Below are 6,643 nucleotides of genomic sequence, written 5' to 3'. Positions count from 1 at the left end.
GCAACAGGCATTGTCCAATCAGCTCCTGTGCTCACTCTCTGACCCCACTGTTTGTGACACCATCAGGCTTTGTTGGTGTCTTCGCTTTGCTGGTGCCTTTACAAATGCCCATCAGGCTCTAGTGCCGTTTTAACTTGGCCATGTTCCCCAGTAGGCTTAGGGTCGGAGTTACAAGGCCCAGTCAAAGCTACAATAAACTTTATACAGAACACAATGATCATCTGTTGCAAATAAAAATGGTTCACAAAGTTGACAGAATACCTAGTTTAAACGATTGATGCATAGAGATTAGCTTCCCAGAGGAGGCTGTGTTTCTTGGCAATGGAATAGTGTTTTAGTGAACCAAACTCCATCTGGAAGGTCAATGCTGCCAATTTAATTTTCCACTGATCTCAATTGGTTTCAGTTCACATTCTACTTTTTTTTACCGTTAGTAAAGATGAACGCTGTTGCATATCCATGCTTATTTCAAAATATTTGTATCCCAACATAAACATTACTATGCTGATTATTTTCGAAAAGAGTGCCAAAAGAGCTTGGATTATTATTGGCTAAAAAAAATGTTGGCTTTCTTGTTTTTAAAGAATTGCATGAGAGACAAGTACAGCCATTAATGGAGGGGGGATTGCCTTCATCTCGTTTTTGCTTTTGCGCCCTTGATCAAAGACACACAAATAAAACTAAAGCAAATCCAGAAAATAAATGTTTACACGTTGGTGCCGGAGACAGCTGTCAAAGCAACTTCACACACAAAACGAGCAGTTTCCGACCGCTGTCAGCATGTGCAGTCCTGTGCTTAATGCAGTCAAAATTTCCAACTACATGAGACATTGGCGGGAGGTTTTCCAGCTGGTTACGTTATGGGAAAAGAATGTAGGAGAAAGAGGAAGAGAGCAAGCCGGGGGAACCAAAAGGCTGCTTTGAGTTGGAGAGGGGTCCAGGAAGAAGAAACATGGAAATGTCTCCGAACTTGCTGTGTCGGTGAGCTGTTTTCGAAGCACTAAAACTCCAGAGGGAAACATTGACACCATGGAAAGGAACAGCTTACTTTCCCCACGAATTGTTTTAAACAGTCTGCGCTGCATGCAAACGGAGAGTTGCTCGGTTTAAACATCACTGCAGCTGGACTGGCCGCGCAGCTACTTTCTGGTAAGCTATGTTTATCTGCTTTAAAAAAAAATTAACACTTCGCATGCGGCCAACTATCGTACCGAACGATTTGTGGCCAGTGCCTGGGAAAATGAAGGTACGATCACCAATTTCCAACAAATCATGAGAGAGAAAATGTCATAGACAGACCTGGCATTTCAGGTAACCCCTCTCCATGGACAGGCCTGGCATTTCTGTTGACCCCTCTATAAGATCGTAAGACATAGGAGCCATTCAGCCCATCGAATCAGCTCCGCCATTCAATCATGGCTGATATTTTCTCATCCCCATTCTCCTGCCTTCTCCCCATAACCCCTGATCCCCTTATTAATTAAGAACCTATCTATAATCTGTCTTAAAGACACTCAGGGATTTGGCCTCCACAGCCTTCGGCAGCAAAGAGTTCCACAGATTCGACACACTCTGACTGAAGAAATTCCTCCTCACCTCAGCCTTAAAGGATCGTCCTTACTTGGAGAAGCTGGAATACAAAAAGCGAACTAAGCTGCTTTGTGTGAGCTTGTGTCCTACTAAACGTCCTTTGAGTAATAGGGAGTGCGGATAATGGAGTTCCCATTGTGTGGAAAATATTCCTCACCAAGCCTAGTTTAGAGTTAACCGTACAATACCTGCCGCACTCTTGTTGCCATGTGGCATGGATTCTGGATAGACCAGAGATCGGGGTGGGGGGAATGCTGAGGAAGCAGAGCATTTCATGTATTTTCAAAGGATTAATTTTCCCCCACCCCAACTGTGCAGATGCCACCTTGGAGAAAACTTAGCAAATTCATTTTTAAAAAATGTTTCCAATTCAGGGGCAATTTAGCGCAGCCAATCCACCTACCCTGCATATTTTTGGGTTGTGAGGGTGAGACCCATGCAGACACGGCGAGAATGTGCAAACCCCACTCGGCCAGTGACCCGGAGCCAGGATCAAACCCAGGTCGTTGGCGCCATGAGGCAACAGTGCTAACCACTGTGCTACCCTGCCGCCTGTAACTTAGCGAATTCATGATACAAATGTTGCTCCTGCTTTGGAATGTCACCTGGCTACGAATGTGTTTCCAAAGGTGTAGCTGGGTCCTCAGTCACTCCCTGCTCTGTTGTATTTGATTAATGCCATTCATTCTAGGTTGTGGGAACACCATCCAAGAAGAATTGGATAGATAGCACAAAAGCATATCCAAATATGTTGGAGAGAAAACCTTTGTTTTACATGCTAATGACAGTGTTAAATCAGCCAGTGTTTATTTTGAACCACAGACGCCACACATTCATGGTTCTTACATTCTCACTGGTAATGTTAGCCTCCGATTAAATCCTGCAGGAACTGTGAATTGTGTCAGAGGTGCTGCAGTTTATTCGGGGCTCCAGATGCTGCAGCAGTATCGAGACAAAACTCAAGTCAATTTTGAAAAGTAAACACCAAGATATGGCTCAGAGTCGAAACCCACAGCTGAAACTCTTTTATTCATTGTAAGACATATGAATATAATTACTGGGCTTTAATATTTGACTCGGCCATATGGCAGTTTGCAGGAGTCGCTCAGCATAGAGCAATGTGGGTCCAGCAGGAGGAACTGTTTGTGTGACAGCTGGGAGCAGATTGCCGGTTACCACTCCACTGTACCTGAGGTGAAAGTGCATCAGGTCCAAGGGCAAATATTTTTGCAGTTGGCTGATGTCCTAATGGTGGTTGGTCTCTGAGATTGGTTATCATTGTGCTACAGCAAGCATTGTGGAGCCCAGCTTTGGTTGTTGTCCTACCTTGTGTTCAAGCCAGAATGTATGCTACATATTGGTTAGCCATTCATTGTCCTTTATTCTTTCATGGGATGTGGATGTCACTTGCTGGGACAGCCTTTGCTGCTCATTCCTAACTGCCTTTGAACTGGGTGGCTTGCTCTGCCATTTCAGAGGGCAGTTATGTAGAGATGCTCAGAATTCCACTTCCTATTATACAACACCAACCTGGCTGTGTCATTATTGCCACCCAGGTGATTAGAATGCTCTTGACCTTATAAAACAGAGTATTAGTTCACTTACTGTGAACAATGCCCCAAAAGGTCAAACATTCTAAACAGTACATTTCCAAAAGAAAATCAGGAGAGCAATGCAGCTCAGGGCTCCCTATCTGTGTCTGAAAAGCACGTGGCCAACAGTTGAAAACCATTGTGGGAGAGAGCAGAACCTCACCCATCCCATCGATATCCAAGAAAACTCTGATCATTGCCATATAGACAGATTTCTAAATGGACGAGCAGCTTCGAAACAAGGGCACACTGCTATATTATACAAATTAGGGCTCTATGCCAGTCCTGAGATCCTTGATACATTTAAGCATAGCTGGGTGGTGTTAGTGCCTTACAATCACCACCTAGCTGTACCAGATCTTTAGTGTCTTGAACAGTGGCTCTTAAATGAGTCACTGGAGTCGACACAATTAACAGCCACAGAACTCTTAAATTGCTAATCCAGGAAGCATCTACCTCCACCCAGGACCTACAAGAGAGCTGGCTTGGAGTAGAGCCAGATGGAAATCATGCCTAGCCTGACAGGTGAGCGGGAACAGGATGACCATTTGACACCTGCAGATCTTGGTATCCTTTTGAATAAAAAACAAGACTAGATTGGTCTCAGGCCTCAGGCTGGCATGGAATAGTGAGCAATGCAATGGCTTTATCAATTTGCTGCATGTAAATTTTTCCTCTTCAAATCTGTAATCCATCTTGGAACTTGGGTAGCGTTCAGGCTTTCCTTTTGAAGATTCTCCAAGATATCCACTTCACCCTGATTCACTTCATAAGCCATGTCCCAATTACTTACATGTTTTGCATGTGAATATTTGACATCTGTTGTTTAATGTTAGAACCACAGATAATTAAAAATGATTTTCCCCAGATGAGCGTGTTCACAAGTTAATAAGGAATTTCCTTAAAAGTTGTTGCCACTGCCAGATTTCCTGTGGGTTGTATCAGTAGCATTTTGAATTATTGCAATCCAGTGTACTGTAAATCATTATTATCCACGTACACTGTTACAACAGTCCTGTTATTTTATTTCATTTCCACCCCTTCCTTCCTTCCCTGCTTTCTTGAAGATGAATGGCTCACGTTGTAGGTTAGTTGTATGGATGCTGAGAACCCAGTAGCAATTAACCAATGCTATCATACTTTATGTGAGTCTAGACAGGAAATATTATCAGATTGTTGGATCATATGCAAAGATCACAGCCAGAACCAACTCTCCCTGTACCTGGTGTGTGTCTACACATACACACTTTACAGAAGGCAAGTGATCAGTTGAGGGATCCCTAGTTCCTTGTTATCCCTGGAGGTACTGAGCCTAATAGTAGCACATCAAATAACCGTGGCTGTGATCAACCAATTCAGTACATTCTGTGATGGAGTCTGTGACCTTCTTGATCTCTCTGGCTAGATGCTATTATGGAGAGGGCTAATCATTTAAATAGTGCTGATCAGACAGTACACAGTTGGTTTAAGTTTGACATTTGATGTGTTATATCAGGGAACACCTCTGAACCGCTGGTTGTTTGAAGTGGTGATGATGCTAAGTACTGTGCTGGGGGCTGTTACTCTGAGGGTAGTGACATATTGTAACAAGAGAAAAACACACACCATATTATTTGCACAGTTAAACATTTTGATGCTGCACAGAGAGTATGTCATAGAATTCAAACAATGCTTAATACTTGCTGAAACACATTTTCACAAAGAATTAATGAGAACTATTCCCCTCTTATTTGTGTGACACCAGCACCATGTGCAGCTTCCCAGGCAATGGCCGCCATGATAGTGTCTTTAAAAGGAAATGTCCTATGTCTTACGAAAGATAGATTTGACCTGCTGTATCTTCTCAACAGTCTGTGCTTTATGTTTCTTCCATAGATTTTTCTTATGCAGAAATGCTAAATAGTGGATTTATTGAACAAATATATATGCAAATGATCTTAGTCAGTCTTTCTAATCGAATTCATTCTAGGTCTCCTTTATTGATTCTAATGTGCTAGTTCTCAACTATGTTCATTTCCATTGGATCAATTGAGATTAAATACTCAGGCAAACTCATCTGCTGCCTGCATTTCAATTGAAATTATTGGCCAATGACATATTTGTCAACATTCTAGCTCGGTTGACTCAGCGCTGTCACCTCTGAGTCACAGGATTGTGGCTTTACTTTGAACTTGAACACATTCGAGCACTGGAATTGGTGGAAAGAGGTTGGTCTCAAGTATCAGGATCTCAATTAAAAGGAAAGACTACTGGTGTGACTTGGGTTTTCCTTCTAGAAAGGTATATGTGAGGGTGATAATATAGAGATAGGTGGCGATTTTTAATGCTTTAAGAATAGGACAATTCTCCCAATGTCCTGGGCAATATTTATTCCTCACCCCACATCAATAAAGCAGATTTATCTGGCCTCTTATCTCACAGCTCTTTGTAGGTACATGCAGTTTTCAAATTGGCTGTGGTGTTCTACATTATACCAGTCACTACATTTCAAAAATACTTTATTGATAATAAAGGGCGTTTGGGCATTCTGAGGAATTGAAAGTTGCTGTATAAATGCTGATGTTAGTCAGGACATCAAGGAAACATCATTCAGGTATCTGTAAAATCTCCCTTCATTCTTTCACCAAACTGGACTTTTGGCAAAAATACAGAAATTTTGAACAGCTTTCAATTTTCTTTGTATTTCTCTGATGGGGAGCAGTGTAAAAGGAGTCTCAAACTGAAAAGCAAGATAATCACTCAGATAGCCAAAAGTGTGATTGCAGTTCCATGTTGTTGAAATTCACTATTCTTTGGCAAATATTTAGGGACAAATTTAATCAAAAACCAAAGTGACTTTGTACTACATGGAAATTTTTTGCTGATTTAAAACTGCATACCATTTCTTCCTGTAGTCTTATTATTTTGCAACATATCTCCATCAATTACGTTTCTGGCATTCAAGAAATTCCACAGTGGAACATGAACCGATTTAGATGAAAGGGTTTACAGCCCTAGGAAGAATGGCCATGCTTTCTCCAACAAGAATATGTATGTGAGATGACTCAACTTGAGTAAGAAAAACACCAGAGAGATCTCCACATCTCTGTGGCTGGTCTAGAACTAAACACACTTTCAGGGACTCTGATTATTCACCTCCTAGCGGTGGAAGTTAAACAGACTTGATTTTTTTCACCACAAGTTGCTCCAAGTGCCTACTGATTTTATTCACATTGCTCTAAGCATTGTCACAATGTAGCAAGGAAGTGTTTGAAGCCTTCATATCCCATTCTTTATGTTTCATCCACTTCTGTGAAAAGAGCAGCAAACGTTCCAAGTGAAATAACTTTAATTCTGGTGCTTGATTTCTAAAAGTAAGCAGTGAACTTAACGGAAAACAGACTAACAATAACTTCCTCTCAAAATGCATCATAAGAAGAGTTCATCTATGATTTGCTGGAGATTGCAGTGCTTATGAGTAC

The 6,643-nt window shown here is 41.6% G+C and overlaps 1 protein-coding gene across 1 annotated transcript in view; it reads left to right on the top strand.

The window, feature by feature from the left end:
- The first annotated feature begins 825 nt into the window (after positions 1–825).
- c1qtnf2 (C1q and TNF related 2) overlaps positions 826–6,643 on the top strand; it is a 34,664-nt gene continuing 28,846 nt past the window's right edge. The window contains exon 1 of the mRNA XM_072512075.1: positions 826–1,149. The gene's annotated coding sequence lies outside the window, so the exon portion shown is untranslated. The remainder of the gene's footprint in view (positions 1,150–6,643) is intronic.

The sequence above is a fragment of the Scyliorhinus torazame genome, chromosome 7 (genome assembly GCF_047496885.1).
Source record: "Scyliorhinus torazame isolate Kashiwa2021f chromosome 7, sScyTor2.1, whole genome shotgun sequence".
Classification (NCBI taxonomy): Eukaryota; Metazoa; Chordata; class Chondrichthyes; order Carcharhiniformes; family Scyliorhinidae; genus Scyliorhinus; species Scyliorhinus torazame.
Note: the sequence above shows the minus strand (reverse complement) of the source record. Positions and strands in the feature narration are given on the sequence as shown.